At 43.6% G+C, this 20,463-nt stretch overlaps 1 pseudogene; it reads right to left on the bottom strand.

The window, feature by feature from the left end:
* Positions 1 to 8,163: 8,163 nt before the first annotated feature.
* LOC131826195 (U6 spliceosomal RNA) lies at positions 8,164 to 8,255 on the bottom strand (annotated as a pseudogene).
* Positions 8,256 to 20,463: the final 12,208 nt, after the last annotated feature.

Genomic DNA, 20,463 nt, shown 5'->3' on the forward strand with positions numbered 1-20,463 from the left:
TTTACCATAGTTATTTTATCCATTCATCCATTAATGGATACTGAAGTTATTTCCATCTCTTGATTAGAGTTAATAATTTTATAATGAACATAAGAGTGGAGATATGTCTTCGAATAGTGACTTCGTTTCCTTTAGATATATACCTAGAGGTGGGATTACTGAATCATATGGTAATTTTACTTTTAATAATATGAATAATCTCCATACTGTTTTCCATACAAATTTATATCCCTATCACAGTGCATAAGTTCCCCATTTTCCCCAATATTTACCAAAATTTGTTAGTTTTAATTTTTTTGGTAGTATATATTCTAATAGGTAGTAATATCTTGTTGTGTTTTTTAGAGGTAAACAACAAAAACAACAACATAATGACTTTGCCCTGAGTTTTTACGTTGAGCACTTTTTAATGCTCCTGTTGGTCATTTATATAACTTTTTTGAAAAAAAAATCTATTGAGATCCTTTTGCTATTTTTTAAATTATATATATTTTTCTATTTGTATCTGTTGGTTATTAACCTCTTTTCAGATATAAGATTTGTAAGTATTTTCTTCCATTCTGTGAATTGTGTTTTCATTCCCCCCCTTTTTTTTTTTGGCAATGCAGAAACTTTAGTTTGATGTAATAGCATTTATTTATTTTTGCTTCTTTTGCTTCTGTTTTCGGCCTAGTATCCAAAAAACTATTGGCAAGACCAATGTCAAGGAGAATTTTCCCTATGTTTTCCTTTAGGAAATTTAGTTTCATGCATCACATTTATGTCTTTAATCTATTTCAAGTTAAGATTTATGAGTGATATAAGGTTCCAGTTTCATGCTGGTTTATGTGACTATTCAGTTTTAAATATCATTTATTGAACAGACTTCCTTTACCCTTTATATATGTAGGCACCTGTCAAATATTAGGTGACTGTATGAAAGGAATTATTTCTGGATCTCAATTCTGTTCAACTAGTTTATTGGTCTGTTTTTATGCCAGTATACTTTATTGTTTAGAGCATGAGGGCTTTGTAGGTGCTGAAGAGACCAGCTCAGGCAAACAGGAGCATGCCTCAGACCGGACACTGATTTCCCAAAGAATGCTGTGCTTTTCCAGAGGAGATGCCAGGACAAAGAGGCTTTCGCTCTATGCGGGTTTCTCCAATCGTGCTGCGAAAACTAGGCTAAGGCAAGCAGCAACAGCAGCCCTCAGAACCGACTCTGATTTTCCAGCGACTGCTATGCTTTCGCAGAGATTTTCAGCTTGGCACGAAACGCACTTCGCTGCTGCTTCCTCAGAAAGGCTTTGGGTGTTCACTCTGCGTGGCAGGGAAGAAGAGCCGCGGGAGAGCTTGTGCCTCTTGGGACTTGCTTTCCTGGCCTCCGAGTTTACGCCCGGGATTCACCTTGCTATTCAGAACTAAGCAGACACAGTCACAACCCTGCAGCAGCGTGCTTGGCCTAGCATGGCACTCTATGCCTATTACCATCTCCTGGGGTAGGTTAGGCTTTGCTTTTTGCTCCAGCTCTCAGGCAGACTCGGGGTCGAGGCCAGTGCCTTCACCACAGGAGAGAGGAGGAGACAGGATCCCTGCACACGGCCCGTGCACAGATTAGGGAGATTTGGGGGACTGTGCCCACTCCTTCCCCTTAAACCCCGTCCCTCCTCCAAGCTTCCACATCCTGGAGGAAGATGGCATCTGACTGCCCGTTATTTTGGGAGCTGTTTCTGCGAGTTCAGCGTAGGCAACTGGTGGCTAGCGCATGTGTGCCCCAGGGACAGGTGGCCAAGGAGCTGCTGTCTCCTTGGGCCGAGAGGCTCAGGACAGGCATGCTTTCTGCCCAGACTCCTTCCTAAGAGTGGAGCACGCACCTCTGCCCTAGTCGTCCCCTCATGTCTCCTTAGCAACCAGGCTTCTATCTCACAGCACAGGGAGCGGGTGACTCTTGTCTTGCCACCGGCCTGCTGTTCGTGGCAGGGCAGGCTATCCTGCTTCCTGAGCGTTTCCCGACCGTAAGGCCAACGGCTCCTTCTCTTCTCCGGGTGCGGTGTGCTGCGCCTTCCCCACCCTTGGCTTCTCTCTCAGGCATAGTGGATGCTAGGCCAAAGAGTATTTCGCTCCATGCGCGTATCTTCCACCGAGCTGCCGAGACTAGCTCAGCCAAGCAGCCGCAGCAGCCCCAAAACCAACTCTGATTTCCCAAGGAACGCTGTGCTTTCCCAGGGGAGTTGCCCAGGCAAAGAGGCTTTCGCTGTATGCGGATTTCTCCCACCGCGAGACTGGGCTCAGGCAAGCAGCAGCAGCCCGCAGAACATTTCTCAGCGAATGCTGTGCTTTCCCAGAGGCTTTGGCTTGGAGCGAAGTGCACTTTGCTGCTGCTTCCTCAGCAAGGCTTCAGTCGCGACAGGGAAGAAGAGCTGCGGGAGGTGTTCGCTCTTTCGCATCAGGGAAGGAGAGTCGCAGGAGAGCTGGTATCTCTTGGACCTTGCTTTCCCGAGCTCCATGTTGGCGCCCTGGGTTCACCCCGCCAGGCCAAACTAAGCAGACACAGCAACAACCCTGCAGTAGCGTGCGTAGCCTAGGATGGCACTCTATGCACACTACCATCTCCCAGTGTAGGCATCGCTTGGCCTTTTACTCTGGTGCTCAGGCGGATTCTCAGACTAGGCCAGTGCTTTCCCCACAGGAAAGAAGAGGTGACAGGATCCCTGCACACCGCCCGTGAACTGAATAGGGAGCGAAGGGGGACAGTGCCCACTCCTTCCCCTTAAACCCCGTGCCTCTACCAAGCTTCCACATCATGGAGGAAGATGGCATCTGACACCCCGTTATTTCAGGGAGCTGTTTCCGCGAGGTCAGCGTAGGCGCCTGGTGGCTAGCGCATGTCTGCCCCAGGGACAGGTGGCCAAGGAGCTGCTGTCTCCTTGGGCCCAGAGGCTCAGGACAGGCATGCTTTCTGCCCAGACTCCTTCCTAGAGTGGAGCACGCGCCCTGCCCTACTCATCCCCTCCTGTCTCCTTAGCAGCCAGGCTTCTGTCTCTCTGCACAGGGAGCGGGTGATACTTGTATTGCCGGCTCTCCTTTTCGCAACCGTTTCCAGACCAGAAGGCCAACGGCTCCTGCTCTTCTCCCCGGGCAGCGGGCTGCACCTTCCACTGACATGCTCCAGGGGACCGCAGTGAAAATTGTGTCCCTTTCCTTAAGGCTCTTTCCACAGGCGCAACCGCGCTTCTCTCTCAGGCAGAGGGGATGCCCAGGAATAGAGGATTTAGCTCCATGCGTGTTTATTACACCGTGCTGCGAAGACCAGCTCAGGCAACAGGAGCATCCCTCAGACTGGACTCTGATTTCCCAAAGAATGCTGTGCTTTCCCTGAGGGGCAAAGAGGCTTTCTCTCTATGAGGGTTTCTCCCATAGTGTTGCGAATACTAGGCTAAAGCAAGCAACAAAAGCAGTCCACAGGACTGACTCTGATTTCCCAGCGACTGCTATGCTTTTGAAGAGGTTTTCAGCTTGGCGGGAAGCGCACTTCTCTGCTGCTCTCTCAGCAAGGCTTTGGGTGTTTGCTCTGTCGCATCAGGGAAGGAGAGTCGCGGGAGAGCTGGTGTCTCTTGGACCTTGCTTTCCCGGGATCCATGTTGGCGCCCTGGGTTCACCCTGCCAGGCCGAACTAAGCAGACACAGTCACAACCCTGCAGCAGCGTGCGTGGCCTAAGATGGCACTCTATGCACACTACCATCTCCCGGTGTAGGCAACGCTTGGCCTTTGGCACTGGACCTCAGGCGGATTCGCGGACAAGGCCAGTGCCTTCCCCACAGGAGAGGAGAGGCGACAGGTTCCCTGAACACCGCCCGTTCACTGGAATGGGGAGCTTTGGGGGATTGTCCCCACTCCTTGCCCTGCAAACCCCCTGCAACCTAAAACGCTGTCACATGTTGGAGGAAGATGGCATCTGACTGCCCGTTTCTCGAGGGAGCTGTTTCTGCGAGTTCCGGGTATGGCGCCTGGTAGCTAGCCCAAGTCTGCCCTATGGACAGATGGTGAAGGAGATGCTGTCCCCTTGGGACCAGAGGCACAGGACAGGCCTGCCTTCTGCCCACACTCCTTCCTCAGTGTGGAGCACGCGTCCCTGCCTTAATCGTCCCCTCATGTCTCCTTAGGAACCAGGCTTTGTCTCTCCGCACAGAGGGCGGGTGACACTTGTCTTGCCACCGGCCTGCTCTTCCTGCCATGGCAGGCTACCCTGCTTCCCGTCCTTTTCCCGACCACAAGGCCAACGGCTCCTTCTCTTCTCTGGGGGCGGCGTGCTGCGCCTTCCCCAGACTTGCTCCTGGGGAGTGCAGTGACAGACGTGTGCAATCACGCTTCTCTCTCAGATCTCAAATACACAACATAACCCTACATCTATAGGAGTTGGAGAAAGAACAACAAAGGAAGCCTAAACACAGCAAGGGAAGAGGAATAATAAAGATCAGAGCAGAAATCAATGAAATAGACACAAACAAAAACCACACAACAACAACAACAACAACAACAACAAAACAATAGAACAAATCAACGAAACTAGGAGCTGGTTCTTTGAAAGAATTAATAAGATTGATAAACCCCTTTCCAGACTTATCAAAAAGAAAAGAGAAAGAACCTAAATAAATAAAATCATGAATGCAAGAGGAGAGATCACAACCAACACCAAAGAAATACAAACAATTATAAGAACATACTATGAGCAACTCTACGCCAACAAATTCAGCAATCTGGAAGAAATGGATACATTCCTAGAGACATATAAACTACCACAACTGAACCAGGAAGAAATAGAAAACCTGAACAGACCCATAACCAGTACGGAGATTGAAACAGTCATCAAAAATCTCCAAACAAACAAAAGCCCCGGGCCAGATGGCTTCCCAGGGGAATTCTACCAAACATTTAAAGAAGAATTAATTCCTATTCTCATGATACTGTTCCAAAAAAATAGAAATGGAAGGAAAACTCCCAATCTCTTTTTTTTTCTGAGGCCAGCATCACCTTGATCCCCAAACCAGACAAGGATCCCATCAAAAAAGAGAACTACAGACCAATATCCTTGATGAACACAGATGCGAAAATTCTCACCAAAATACTAGCCAATAAGATTCAACAGTACATTAAAAGGATTATTCACCACGACCAACTGGGATTTATTCCAGGGCTACAAGGTTGGTTCAACATCTGCAAATCAATCAATGTGATACAACACATCAATAAAAGAAAGAACAAGAACCATATGATACTCCCCATAGATGCTGAAAAAGCATTTGGCAAAGTGCAGTATCCCTTCCTGCTTAAAACTCTTCAAAGTGGGGCGCCTGGGTGGCTCAGTGGGTTAAGCCTCTACCTTCGGCTCAGGTCATGATCCCAGGGGCCTGGGATCGAGTCCTGCATTGGGCTTTCTGCTCAGCAGGGAGCCTGCTTCTCCTCATCTCTCTCTCTGTCTGTCTCTCTGCCTATTTGTGATCTCTCTCTCTGTCAAATAAATAAATAAAATCTTTAAAAAAAAACTCTTCAAAGTGTAGCGATAAAGGGCACATATTATCAATATTATCAAAGCCATCTATGGAAAACCCACTGCAAATATCATTCTCAATGGAAAAAAACTGAATACTTTTCCGCTGAGGTCAGGAACACAGCAGGGATGTCCGTTATCACCACTGCTATTCAACATTGTACTAGAAGTCCTAGCCTCAGCAATCAGACAACAAAAAGAAATTAAAGGCACCCAAATTTTGCCAAATTGGCAGAAGAGAAGTCAAACTATCCCTGTTTGCAGATGATATGATACTGTATGTGGAAAACTTAAAGGACTCCACTCCAAATCTGCTATAGCTTGTATAGAAATTCTGTAAAGTGTCAGGATATAAATCAATGAACAGAAATTGGTTGCATTTTTTTTTATACCAACAAAACTGAAGAAATAGAAACTAAGGAGTGAATCCCATTTACAATTGCACCCAAAACCCTAAGATACCTAGGAATAAACCTAACAAAGAATCTATACTCAGAAAACTCTAAAGTACTCATGAAAGAAATTGAAGAAGACACAAAGAAATGGAAAAATGTTCCATGCTCCTGTATTGGAAGAACAAATATTGTGAAAATGTCTATGCTACCTAAAGCAATCTACACATTTAATGCAATCCCTATCAAAATCCCATCCATTTTTTTTTCAAAGAAATGGGACAAATCATCCTTATATATATAAGGAACCAGAAAATACCTCGAATATCCAGAGGAATATTGAAAAAGAAAGCCAAAGTTGTTGGCATCACAATTCCAGACTTCAAGCTCTATTACAAAGTTGTCATCATCAAGATAGTAGGGAACTGTCCCCAAAACAGACATAGATCAATGGAACAGAATAGAGAGCCCAGAAATACACCCTCAACTCTATGGTCAACTAATCTTCAACAAAGCAGGAAGGAATGTCCTATGGAAAAAAGACAGCCTCTTCAACAAATGGTGTTGGGAAAATTGAACAGCCACATGCAGAAAAATGAAATTGGGCCGTTTCCTTACACCACACATGAAAATAGACTGGAAATGGATGAAGAAGCATAATGTGAGAAAGGAATCCATCAAAATCCTTGAGGAGAGAACAGGTAGCAACCTCTTTGACCTCAGCAGCAGCAACTTCTTCCTAGGAACATCGCCAAAGGCAAGGGAAGCAAGGGCAAGAATGAACGACTGGGATTTCATCAGATCAAAAAGCTTTTGCACAGCAAAGGAAACAGTTAACAAAGCCAAAAGATGACTGTCAGAAGTTATCTGGGAGAAGATATTTGCAAATGACATACCAGAAAAAGGGCCAGTATCTATCCAAAATCTATAAAGAGCTTATCAAACTCAACACCCTAAGAACAAATAATCGAATGAAAAAATGGGCAGAGGACATGAACAGACATTTCTGAAAAGAATACATCCAAATGGCCAACAGACACATGAAAAAATGCTCCACATCACTCGGCATCAGGGAAATACAAATCAAAACCAGAATGAGATACCACCTCACACCTTTCAGAATGGCTAAAATGAACAAGTCAGTCAATGACAGATGCTGGCGAGGATGTGGAGAAAGGGCAACCCTCCTACACTGTACGTGGGAATGCAAGCTGGTGCAACCACTCTGGAAAACAGCGTGGAGGTGCCTCAAAAAGCTGAAAATAGAACTACCCTATGACCCAGTGATTGTAGTACTGGATATATACCCTAAAGATACAAACGGGGCATTCTGAAGGGGCACATGCACCCAAATGTTTATAGCAGCAATGTCCACAATAGTTAAACTATGGAAAGAACCTAAATGTCCTTCAACGGATCAATCAATAAATAAGATATGGTATATATGTACAATGGGATACTGTGCAGCCATCAAAAGAAATGAAATCCTGCTATTTGTGATGACATGGATGGAACTAGAGGGTATTATGCTTGGCAAAATAAATCAATCTGAGAAAGACAACTATCATATGATCTCCCTGCTATGATGAAGTGGAGATGCAACACAGGAGCATTCGGGCGTACGAAAAGAAAAATAAAAGAAGATAGGATTGGGAGGGAGACAAACCAACAAATACTGAATCTCACAAAACAGACTGAGGGTTGCTGGGGGGAGGTATGTTGGGAGAGGATGGTGGGGGTATGGACATTGGGGAGGGCAGGTGCTATGGTGAGTGATGGTGAGTGCTGTGAAATGTGTAAACCTGGTGATTCACAGACCTGTACCCCCAGGGATAAAAACACATTATATGTTTATAAAAAATTTTAAAAAATAATTTAAAAAGTCCATTAAAGAAAAAACACATATTGCAAGCCCAGAGCTAAACTCATATTCAATCAAAAAAGTTTGAAAGTTTTCCCCTTAAAGATCAGAAAAAAGACAAGTGTGTCCACTTTCACTACTCTCATTTGACATAGTACTGGATGTCCTAGCCAGAGAAACAAGGAACACAAAGAAATAAAAGACTCCAAAAAAAAAAAAAAAAAGGAAGAAGTAAAATTTTCTTTTTTTGGATAACATGAACTTACATGTAAAAAAAATCCTAAAAACTTCACAGAAAATTTTGAATAAACAAATTTAATATAGCTGCCAAATACAAGATCAATATATAAAAGACAGGAATGTTGTTTTGTTTCGTTTTTTTAAAATAGTTTTTCATGTCATCCTTGCTCAGTGATCATGCTAATCTTCTCTGCATCATTCCAATTTTAGTATATGTGCTGCCAAAGTAAGCACAAGACAGGAGCATTTTAACACTGTAATGATGAACTATCTGAAAAAAATAAAAAGAACAATCTAATTCTCAATAGCATCAAAAATAATAAAATACTTCGGAAAAGATTTAACTAACAAGATGAAAGATCTGTACCCCATAAACTATGACATTGATAAAGAATTTGAAGGAGACATAAATGGAAAGATAGCTCATATTTATGAATGGTAAGAATTAACATTGTTAAAATGTCCATACTACCGAAAACCATCTGTAAATTCAATTCCTATCAAAAATCCAATGTTAGGGGCGCCTGGGTGGCTCAGTGGGTTAAGCCGCTGCCTTCGGCTCAGGTCATGATCCCAGGGTCCTGGGATCGAGAACTGCATCAGGCTCTCAGCTCAGCAGGAAGCTGCTAACTCTTCTCTCTCTGCCTGCCTCTCTGCCTGCTTGTCATCTCTCTCTGTCAAATAAATAAATAAAAAATATTTTTTAAAAATCCAATATTTTTTTTTACAGAAGTAAGTAAAGAATCCTAAAATTTATATGAGACCATAAAAGACAACAAATAATTAAAGCAGTTCTGAGAAAGAATGAAGAAGCGAAATTACACTTCTTGATTTGAAACTATACTACAAAGCCCTCGTGCTCAAAACAATAATGTATACTGGCATAAAAACAGACCAATAAACAAGTTGAACAGAATTGAGAGTCCAGAAATAAATCCTTTGATACAGTCACCTAATATTTGACAGGGGCCAACATATATAATGGGTAGATAGTCTGTTCAATAAATGATATTTAAAACTGAATAGTCACATAAACCAGCATGAAACTGGAACCTTATATCACTCATAAATCTTAACTTGAAATAGATTAAAGACATAAATGTGATGCATGAAACTAAATTTCCTAAAGGAAAACATAGGAAAAATTCTCCTTGACATTGGTTTGCCAATAGTTTTTTGGATACCAGGCCAAAAACACAAGCAAAAGAAGCAAAAATAAATAAATGGTATTACATCAAACTAAAGTTTCTGCATTGCCAAAAAAAAAAGGGAATGAAAACACAATTCACAGAATGGAAGAAAATACTTACAAATCTTATATCTGAAAAGAGGTTAATAACCAACAGATACAAATAGAAAAATATATATAATTTAAAAAATAGCAAAAGGATCTCAATAGACGTTTTTTTCAAAAAAGTTATATAAATGACCAACAGGAGCATTAAAAAGTGCTCAACGTAGAAACTCAGGGCAAAGTCATTATGTTGTTGTTGTTGTTTACCTCTGAAAAACACAACAAGATATTACTACCTATTAGAATATATACTAGCAAAAAATTAAAACTAACAAATTTTGTTAAATATTGTGGAAAATGGGGAACTTATGCACTGTGATAGGGATATAAATTTGTATGGAAAACAGTATGGAGATTATTCATATTATTGAAAGTAAAATTACCATATGATTCAGTAATCCCACCTCTAGGTATATATCTAAAGGAAACGAAGTCACTATTCGAAGACATATCTCCACTCTTATGTTCATTATAAAATTATTAACTCTAAGCAAGAGATGGAAATAACTTCAGTATCCATTAATGGATGAATGGATAAAATAAGTATGGTAAATATACACTATGGAATACTACTGAACCATGAAAAATTAAGAAATACTGCCATTTACAACAGCATGGATGGATCTTGAAGGTATTATACTGAGTGAAATATTTCAAAGATTTTATATATATTTTAATTTATGTATTATGATATCCCTTACATACAGAATCTGAAGAAAAAGCAAACTAATGGAAACTTAGAGTTGAGTTGACAAGAGGTGAACCGGGGGTGGAATAAGGTGGTCAAAGGGTACAAATTTGCAACCTCAATATGAAAAAGTTCTGGGGATCTAATGTACAGCATGATGATCATAGTTAATAATATATACATCCATTTTTATTGTGCTTCCCTTTATTAAACTTTGCATATATCACATTCTTACAAGTTGAAAGTTTATAGCAATCTTGTATAAAAGAGGTCTGCTGCCACCATTTTTCTAACAACATTTGTTCATTTTGTGTCTCTCTGTCACATGTTGGTAATTCTTGCAATATTTCAAGTTTTTTCATTATTATTGTATTTGTTATGGTGATCTGTGATCAGTAATTATGACCCACTGAAAACTCAGAACTAGTTTACTTAAGGTATATACATTGTTTTTCCTTAAAGGCATAATGCTTTTGAACAGTACAGTATAGTGTTTATTTTTTATATGCACTGGGAAACATAATTTTTTATTTGCACTGCGAAACCAAAAAAAATAATAATAATTTGACTTAGTTTATGGAGATAATCACGTTATTGAGGCGGTCTGGAACAAAACCCACAAGACCTCTGAAGTTCATCTCTACTGTACTATATACATAAAAGTTGCAAAGAGAGTAGTTCTTAAAATCCCTTACCATACATGCATAAAAAACAGTGGCAACTATATGAGATAGTAGATGTATTCACATTTTTATGTAGATTATATTGCAATACAGATGTATGCCAATTTATCAAATTGTACAAAATTTACACAATGTTAAAAGTTTGCAATGTTATAAGAAATCATTTCTTATATTTACAAATTATAATGTGTCGATTATTTTTCAATAAAGATAACAAAAGCTTTTTGTAGAATTAATCTATTTTTCAAAAAAGGAAGTAAGGAAGTAGAAACTGCAACTAACTCTGAAATAATAGAATATAAAATCCATTTTAGTTATCGACACTGTGACAAAAACTATTACTTAGTTTACAATGAAGGAGTACTTAGGAAGCATGAAGGATGGTCTATAAATAAGGCTGAAAGAGCTCAGTTTTAAGGTTTAAATTTAAAATCTTCTTTTGAAATACTAAACTGACCACCCATTTTTCCAAACATAAATGTCTTAACTGCATGAATTTATTTCATACAACTCTAAAGTCTAGTTTCATAAGAAAGCAGCATGCAAATTTTGAATAAGACAGACTTGCTTAAGTTTCTTTATGTTCAACAGTAAAGGATACTTCCCTCAAAAGAAGAAAAATCAACATATTTATTATGATAATTATTATTCATAATGAGATTCATATTGAATTAGGAAATATATATCCTCAGAGAAGGTAAAGTAAAATGAAATTTATTTTGGTAAATGTGTCTATGAATAGTCAATACAATGCCACAATATAAATGAATATTATCATTTTGAACAATTTAATTTCTACTATTAGAATTATTATAAGTATAAAAATAGCTATCATTTTCGCATGGAATATGAGACTCTCATGCTCCATGCTTCATTACATCCACACAACAACTCTGCATAATAAGTATTATCATCACCATTTCATGGGTGAAAAAACTGAGGCTAACACATTTAGATAACTGGTTTATGATTACATGGCTAGTAAAGATGCATCACACTAATTTAGGCTTTATGATTTCAGAATTGTACTCTTTCCACTGCACATTCTATTCCTCTGTAAATACTTGGCTTGTTTTCATTTAGTTCTTTAATTTTATTCATGTGGTGATGGCTTAAAGCTTCATTTAAAGGTAGCTTAAAAAATTCATTTAACCAAAAGCTCCCAAGAATTAAAAATGTCATGGATATCATTAGTTAATGGGTAACTATATATTTTCCACGCGAATGAGATAACAATCAGAGTATTTTTCTAAGTTTTAGTCTCTGAGTGTTCCAAAGGACTTTGTGAAAATAGAAATATTTAGACAAAGGTGATCAAAAGTCTAGATCAGGTCACCTTAAGATAAATATTAGGAAACTGAGGAAACAAATGGAGATTTGAACACTTAGCTATGATATAATGAACGGTTTAAAGTATTTAGTAGAGCATAGAAAAGCCTTTAAAGCCTGGTCTTAGCCTAGCATTGCAGCTTCTGGGATATCTGTCTATCTATCATCTATCTATCTATCTATCTAGCTCCATGCGGGTATCTTCCACCGAGCTGCGGAGACTAGCTCAGGCAAGCAACAGCAGCATCCCCAAACCCAACTCTGATTTCCCAAGGAACGCTGTGCTTTCCCAGGAGAGATGCACAGGCAAAGAGGCCTTCGATGTATGCGGGTTTCCACCACCGCGAGACTGGGCTCAGGCAAGCAGCAGCAGCCCCCAGAACATTTCTCAGCGAATGCTGTGCTTTCGCAGAGGCTTTGGCTGGGAGCCAACAGCACTTCGCTGCTGCTTCCTCAGCAAGGCTTCAGTAGCGTCAGGGAAGAAGAGCTGCGGGAGAGCTGGTGCCTCTTGGGCCTTGCTTTCCCGGGCTCCATGTTCGCGTCCTGGGTTCACCCTGCCAGGCCGAACTAAGCAGACATAGCCACAACCCTGCAGTAGCGTGTGTAGCCTAGGATGGCACTCTATGCACACTACCATCTCCCAGTGTAGGCATCGCTTGGCCTTTTACTCTGGCGCTCAGGCGGATTCTCAGACTAGGCCAGTGCTTTCCCCACAGGAAAGGAGAGGTGACAGGATCCCTGCACACCGCCCGTGAACTGAATAGGGAGCTTTGGGGGACTGTCCCCACTCCTTCCCCTTAAACTCCATGCCTCCCCCAAGCTTCCACATCCTGGAGGAAGATGGCATCTGACTCCCCGTTATTTCAGGGAGCTGTTTCCGCGAGGTAAGCGTAGGCGCCTGGTGGCTAGCGCATGTCTGCCCCAGGGACAGGTGGCCAAGGAGCTGCTGTCTCTTTGGGCCCAGAGACTCAGGACAGGCATGTTTAAGAGTGGAGCACGAGGCCTGCCCTACTCATCCCCTCCTGTCTCCTTAGCAGCCAGGCTTCTGTCTCTCTGCACAGGGAGCGGGTGATACTTGTATTGCCGGCTCTCCTGCTTCGCAACCGTTTCCAGACCAGAAGGCCAACGGCTCCTGCTCACCTTCCCCCCCACCCCCGGCAGCGAGCTGCACCTTCCACAGACATGCTCCTGGGGACCGCAGTGAAAACGTGTCCCTTTTTTTAAGGCTCTTTTCAAAAGCGCCACAGCGCTTCTCTCTCAGGCAGAGGAGATGCCCAGGCATAGAGGATTTCGCTCCATGCGGGTTTTTTACACCGTGCTGAGGGGACTAGCTCAGGCAAACAGGAGCATCCCTCATACCGGACTCTGATTTCCCAAAGAATGCTGTGATTTCCCAGAGGGGATGCCAGGGCAAAGAGGCTTTCGCTCTATGCGGGTTTCTCCCATTGTGCTGCCAATACTAGGCTAAGGCAAGCAGCAACAGCAGCCCTCAGAACCGACTCTGATTTCCCAGCGACTGCTATGCTTTCGCAGATGTTTTCAGCTTGGCACGAACCGCACTTCGCTGCTGCTTCCTCAGAAAGGCTTTGGGTGTTCACTCTGCGCGACAGGGAAGAAGAGCCGCGGGACTTGCTATCCTGGTCTCCGAGTTTACGCCGTGGATTCACCTTGCTATTCAGAACTAAGCAGACACAGTCACAACCCTGCAGCAGCGTGCTTGGCCTAGCATGGCACTCTCTGCCTATTACCATCTCCTGGGCTAGGTTAGGCTTTCCTTTTTGCTCCGGCTCTCAGGCAGACTCGGCGTCCAGGCCAGTGCCTTCACCACAGGAGAGAGGAGGAGACAGGATCCCTGCACACGGCCCGTGCACAGATTAGGGAGATTTGGGGGACTGTGCCCACTCCTTCCCCTTAAACCCCGTCCCTCCTCCAAGCTTCCACATCCTGGAGGAAGATGGCATCTGACTGCCCGTTATTTTGGGAGCTGTTTCTGCGAGTTCAGCGTAGGCAACTGGTGGCTAGCGCAAGTCTGCCCAAGAGACAGGTGGCCAAGGAGCTGCTGTCTCCTTGGGCCGAGAGGCTCAGGACAGGCATGCTTACTGCCCAGACTCCTTCCTAAGAGTGGAGCACGCGCCTCTGCCCTAGTCGTCCCCTCATGTCTCCTTAGCAGCCAGACTTCTATCTCACCGCACAGGGAGCGGGTGACTCTTGTCTTGCCACCGGCCTGCTGTTCGTGGCAGGGCAGGCTATCCTGCTTCCTGAGCGTTTCCCGACCGTAAGGCCAACGGCTCCTTCTCTTCTCCGGGTGCGGTGTGCTGCACCTTCCCCACCCTTGGCTTCTCTCTCAGGCAGAGGGGATGCTAGGCCAAACAGTATTTCGCTCCATGCGCGTATCTTCCACCGAGCTGCGGAGACTAGCTCAGCCAAGCAGCCGCAGCAGCCCCAAAACCAACTCTGATTTCCCAAGGAACGCTGTGCTTTCCCAGGGGAGTTGCCCAGGCAAAGAGGCTTTCGCTGTATGCGGGTTTCTCCCACCGCGAGACTGGGCTCAGGCAAGCAGCAGCAGCCCGCAGAACATTTCTCAGCGAATGCTGTGCTTTCCCAGAGGCTTTGGCTTGGAGCGAAGTGCACTTTGCTGCTGCTTCCTCAGCAAGGCTTCAGTCGCGACAGGGAAGAAGAGCTGCGGGAGGTGTTCGCTCTGTCGCATCAGGGAAGGAGAGTCGCGGGAGTGCTGGTATCTCTTGGACCTTGCTTTCCCGAGCTCCATGTTGGCGCCCTGGGTTCACCCTGCCAGGCCGAACTAAGCAGACACAGCCACAACCCTGTGTAGCGTGCGTAGCCTAGGATGGCACTCTATGCACACTACCATCTCCCAGTGTAGGCATCGCTTGGCCTTTTGCTCTGGCGCTCAGGCGGATTCTCAGACTAGGCCAGTGCTTTCCCCACAGGAAAGAAGAGGTGACAGGATCCCTGCACACCGCCCGTGAACTGAATAGGGAGCGAAGGGGGACTGTGCCCACTTCTTCCCCTTAAACCCCGTGCCTCTACCAAGCTTCCACATCATGGAGGAAGATGGCATCTGACACCACGTTATTTCAGGGAGCTGTTTCCGCGAGGTCAGCGTAGGCGCCTGGTGGCTAGCGCATGTCTGCCCCAGGGACAGGTGGCCAAGGAGCTGCTGTCTCCTTGGGCCCAGAGGCTCAGGACAGGCATGCTTTCGGCCCAGACTCCTTCCTAAGAGGGGAGCATGCGCCCTGCCCTAATCATCCTCTCCTGTCTCCTTAGCAACAAGGCTTTTGTCTCTCTGCACTGGGAGCGGGTGATACTTGTATTGCCAGCTCTCCTTTATCGCAACCGTTTCCAGACCAGAAGGCCAACGGCTCCTGCTCTTCTCCCCGGGCAGCGGGCTGCACCTTCCACTGACATGCTCCTGGGGAGTGCAGTGAAAATCATTTCCCTTTCCTTAAGGCTCTTTCCACAGGCGCCACCGCGCTTCTCTCTCAGGCAGAGGGGATGCCCAGGAATAGAGGATTTAGCTCCATGCGTGTTTATTACACCGTGCTGGGAAGACCAGCTCAGGCAACAGGAGCATCCCTCAGACTGGACTCTGATTTCCCAAAGAATGCTGTGCTTTTACTGAGGGGCAAAGAGGCTTTCTCTCTATGCGGGTTTCTCCCATAGTGTTGCGAATACTAGGCTAAAGCAAGCAACAAAAGCATTCCCCAGGACTGACTCTGATTTCCCAGCGACTGCGATGCTTTTGAAGAGGTTTTCAGCTTGGCGGGAAGCGCACTTCTCTGCTGCTTTCTCAGCCAGGCTTTGGGTGTTCGCTCTGTCGCATCAGGGAAGGAGAGTCGCGTGAGAGCTGGTGTCTCTTGGACCTTGCTTTCCCGGGCTCCGTGATGGCGCCCTGGGTTCACCCTGCCAGGCCGAACTAAGCAGACACAGTCACAACCCTGCAGCAGCGTGCGTGGCCTAAGATGGCACTCTATGCACACTACCATCTCCCGGTGTAGGCAACGCTTGGCCTTTGGCACTGGACCTCAGGCGGATTCGCGGACAAGGCCAGTGCCTTCCCCACAGGAGAGGAGAGGCGACAGGTTCCCTGAACACCGCCCGTTCACTGGAATGGGGAGCTTTGGGGGATTGTCCCCACTCCTTGCCCTGCAAACCCCCTGCAACCTAAAACGCTGTCACATGTTGGAGGAAGATGGCATCTGACTGCCCGTTTCTCGAGGGAGCTGTTTCTGCGAGTTCCGGGTATGGCGCCTGGTAGCTAGCCCAAGTCTGCCCTATGGACAGATGGTGAAGGAGATGCTGTCCCCTTGGGACCAGAGGCACAGGACAGGCCTGCCTTCTGCCCACACTCCTTCCTCAGTGTGGAGCACGCGTCCCTGCCTTAATCGTCCCCTCATGTCTACTTAGGAACCAGGCTTTGTCTCTCCGCACAGAGGGCGGGTGACACTTGTCTTGCCACCGGCCTGCTCTTCCTGCCATGGCAGGCTACCCTGCTTCCCGTCCTTTTCCCGACCACAAGGCCAACGGCTCCTTCTCTTCTCTGGGGGCGGCGTGCTGCGCCTTCCCCAGACTTGCTCCTGGGGAGTGCAGTGACAGACGTGTGCAATCACGCTTCTCTCTCAGATCTCAAATACACAACATAACCCTACACCTATAGGAGTTGGAGAAAGAACAACAAAGGAAGCCTAAACCCAGCAGGAGAAGAGGAATAATAAAGATCAGAGCAGAAATCAATGAAATAGAAACAAATAAACAACAACCACAAAACAACAACAACAACAACAACAAAACAATAGAACAAATCAACGAAACTAGGAGCTGGTTCTTTGAAAGAATTAATAAGATTGATAAACCCCTTTCCAGACTTATCAAAAAGAAAAGAGAAAGAACCCAAATAAATAAAATCATGAATGCAAGAGGAGAGATCACAACCAACACCAAAGAAATACAAACAATTATAAGAACATACTATGAGCAACTCTACGCCAACAAATTCAGCAATCTGGAAGAAATGGATACATTCCTAGAGACATATAAACTACCACAACTGAACCAGGAAGAAATAGAAAACCTGAACAGACCCATAACCAGTACGGAGATTGAAACAGTCATCAAAAATCTCCAAACAAACAAAAGCCCCGGGCCAGATGGCTTCCCAGGGGAATTCTACCAAACATTTAAAGAAGAATTAATTCCTATTCTCATGATACTGTTCCAAAAAAATAGAAATGGAAGGAAAACTCCCAATCTCTTTTTTTTTCTGAGGCCAGCATCACCTTGATCCCAAAACCAGACAAGGATCCCATCAAAAAAGAGAACTACAGACCAATATCCTTGATGAACACAGATGCGAAAATTCTCACCAAAATACTAGCCAATAAGATTCAACAGTACATTAAAAGGATTATTCACCACGACCAACTGGGATTTATTCCAGGGCTACAAGGCTGGTTCAACATCTGCAAATCAATCAATGTGATACAACACATCAATAAAAGAAAGAACAAGAACCATATGATACTCCCCATAGATGCTGAAAAAGCATTTGGCAAAGTGCAGTATCCCTTCCTGCTTAAAACTCTTCAAAGTGGGGCGCCTGGGTGGCTCAGTGGGTTAAGCCTCTACCTTCGGCTCAGGTCATGATCCCAGGGGCCTGGGATCGAGTCCTGCATTGGGCTTTCTGCTCAGCGGGGAGCTTGCTTCTCCTCATCTCTCTCTCTGTCTGTCTCTCTGCCTATTTGTGATCTCTCTCTCTGTCAAATAAATAAATAAAATCTTTAAAAAAAAACTCTTCAAAGTGTAGCGATAAAGGGCACATATTATCAATATTATCAAAGCCATCTATGGAAAACCCACTGCAAATATCATTCTCAATGGAAAAAAACTGAATACTTTTCCGCTGAGGTCAGGAACACAGCAGGGATGTCCGTTATCACCACTGCTATTCAACATTGTACTAGAAGTCCTAGCCTCAGCAATCAGACAACAAAAAGAAATTAAAGGCACCCAAATTTTGCCAAATTGGCAGAAGAGAAGTCAAACTATCCCTGTTTGCAGATGATATGATACTGTATGTGGAAAACTTAAAGGACTCCACTCCAAATCTGCTATAGCTTGTATAGAAATTCTGTAAAGTGTCAGGATATAAATCAATGAACAGAAATTGGTTGCATTTTTTTTTATACCAACAAAACTGAAGAAATAGAAACTAAGGAGTGAATCCCATTTACAATTGCACCCAAAACCCTAAGATACCTAGGAATAAACCTAACAAAGAATCTATACTCAGAAAACTCTAAAGTACTCATGAAAGAAATTGAAGAAGACACAAAGAAATGGAAAAATGTTCCATGCTCCTGTATTGGAAGAACAAATATTGTGAAAATGTCTATGCTACCTAAAGCAATCTACACATTTAATGCAATCCCTATCAAAATCCCATCCATTTTTTTTCAAAGAAATGGGACAAATCATCCTTATATATATAAGGAACCAGAAAATACCTCGAATATCCAGAGGAATATTGAAAAAGAAAGCCAAAGTTGTTGGCATCACAATTCCAGACTTCAAGCTCTATTACAAAGTTGTCATCATCAAGATAGTAGGGAACTGTCCCCAAAACAGACATAGATCAATGGAACCGAATAGAGAGCCCAGAAATACACCCTCAACTCTATGGTCAACTAATCTTCAACAAAGCAGGAAGGAATGTCCTATGGAAAAAAGACAGCCTCTTCAACAAATGGTGTTGGGAAAATTGAACAGCCACATGCAGAAAAATGAAATTGGGCCGTTTCCTTACACCACACATGAAAATAGACTGGAAATGGATGAAGAAGCATAATGTGAGAAAGGAATCCATCAAAATCCTTGAGGAGAGAACAGGTAGCAACCTCTTTGACCTCAGCAGCAGCAACTTCTTCCTAGGAACATCGCCAAAGGCAAGGGAAGCAAGGGCAAGAATGAACTCCTGGGATTTCATCAGATCAAAAAGCTTTTGCACAGCAAAGGAAACAGTTAACAAAGCCAAAAGATGACTGTCAGAAGTTATCTGGGAGAAGATATTTGCAAATGACATACCAGATAAAGGGCCAGTATCTATCCAAAATCTATAAAGAGCTTATCAAACTCAACACCCTAAGAACAAATAATCGAATGTAAAAATGGGCAGAGGACATGAACAGACATTTCTGAAAAGAATACATCCAAATGGCCAACAGACACATGAAAAAATGCTCCACATCACTCGGCATCAGGGAAATACAAATCAAAACCAGAATGAGATACCACCTCACACCTTTCAGAATGGCTAAAATGAACAAGTCAGTCAATGACAGATGCTGGCGAGGATGTGGAGAAAGGGCAACCCTCCTACACTGTACGTGGGAATGCAAGCTGGTGCAACCACTCTGGAAAACAGCGTGGAGGTGCCTCAAAAAGCTGAAAATAGAACTACCCTATGACCCAGTGATTGTAGTACTGGATATATACCCTAAAGATACAAACGTGGCATTCTGAAGGGGCACATGCACCCAAATGTTTATAGCAGCAATGTCCACAATAGTTAAACTATGGAAAGAACCTAAATGTCCTTCAATGGATCAATCAATAAATAAGATATGGTATATATGTACAATGGGATACTGTGCAGCCATCAAAAGAAATGAAATCCTGCTATTTGTGATGACATGGATGGAACTAGAGGGTATTATGCTTGGCAAAATAAATCAATCTGAGAAAGACAACTATCATATGATCTCCCTGCTATGGTGAAGTGGAGATGCAACACAGGAGCATTCGGGCGTACGAAAAGAAAAATAAAAGAAGATAGGATTGGGAGGGAGACAAACCAACAAAGACTGAATCTCACAAAACAGACTGAGGGTTGCTGGGGGGAGGTATGTTGGGAGAGGATGGTGGGGGTATGGACATTGGGGAGGGCAGGTGCTATGGTGAGTGATGGTGAGTGCTGTGAAATGTGTAAACCTGGTGATTCACAGACCTGTACCCCCAGGGATAAAAACACATTATATGTTTATAAAAAATTTTAAAAAATAATTTAAAAAGTCCATTAAAGAAAAAACACATATTGCAAGCCCAGAGCTAATCTCATATTCAATCAAAAAAGTTTGAAAGTTTTCCCCTTAAAGATCAGAAAAAAGACAAGTGTGTCCACTTTCACTACTCTCATTTGACATAGTACTGGATGTCCTAGCCAGAGAAACAAGGAACACAAAGAAATAAAAGACTCCAAAAACAAAAAAAAAAAAAAGGAAGAAGTAAAATTTTCTTTTTTTGGATAACATGAACTTACATGTAAAAAAAATCCTAAAAACTTCACAGAAAATTTTGAATAAACAAATTTAATATAGCTGCCAAATACAAGATCAATATATAAAAGACAGGAATTTTGTTTTGTTTCGTTTTTTT

This window comes from Mustela lutreola, chromosome 2 (genome assembly GCF_030435805.1).
Source record: "Mustela lutreola isolate mMusLut2 chromosome 2, mMusLut2.pri, whole genome shotgun sequence".
Lineage (NCBI taxonomy): Eukaryota > Metazoa > Chordata > Mammalia > Carnivora > Mustelidae > Mustela > Mustela lutreola.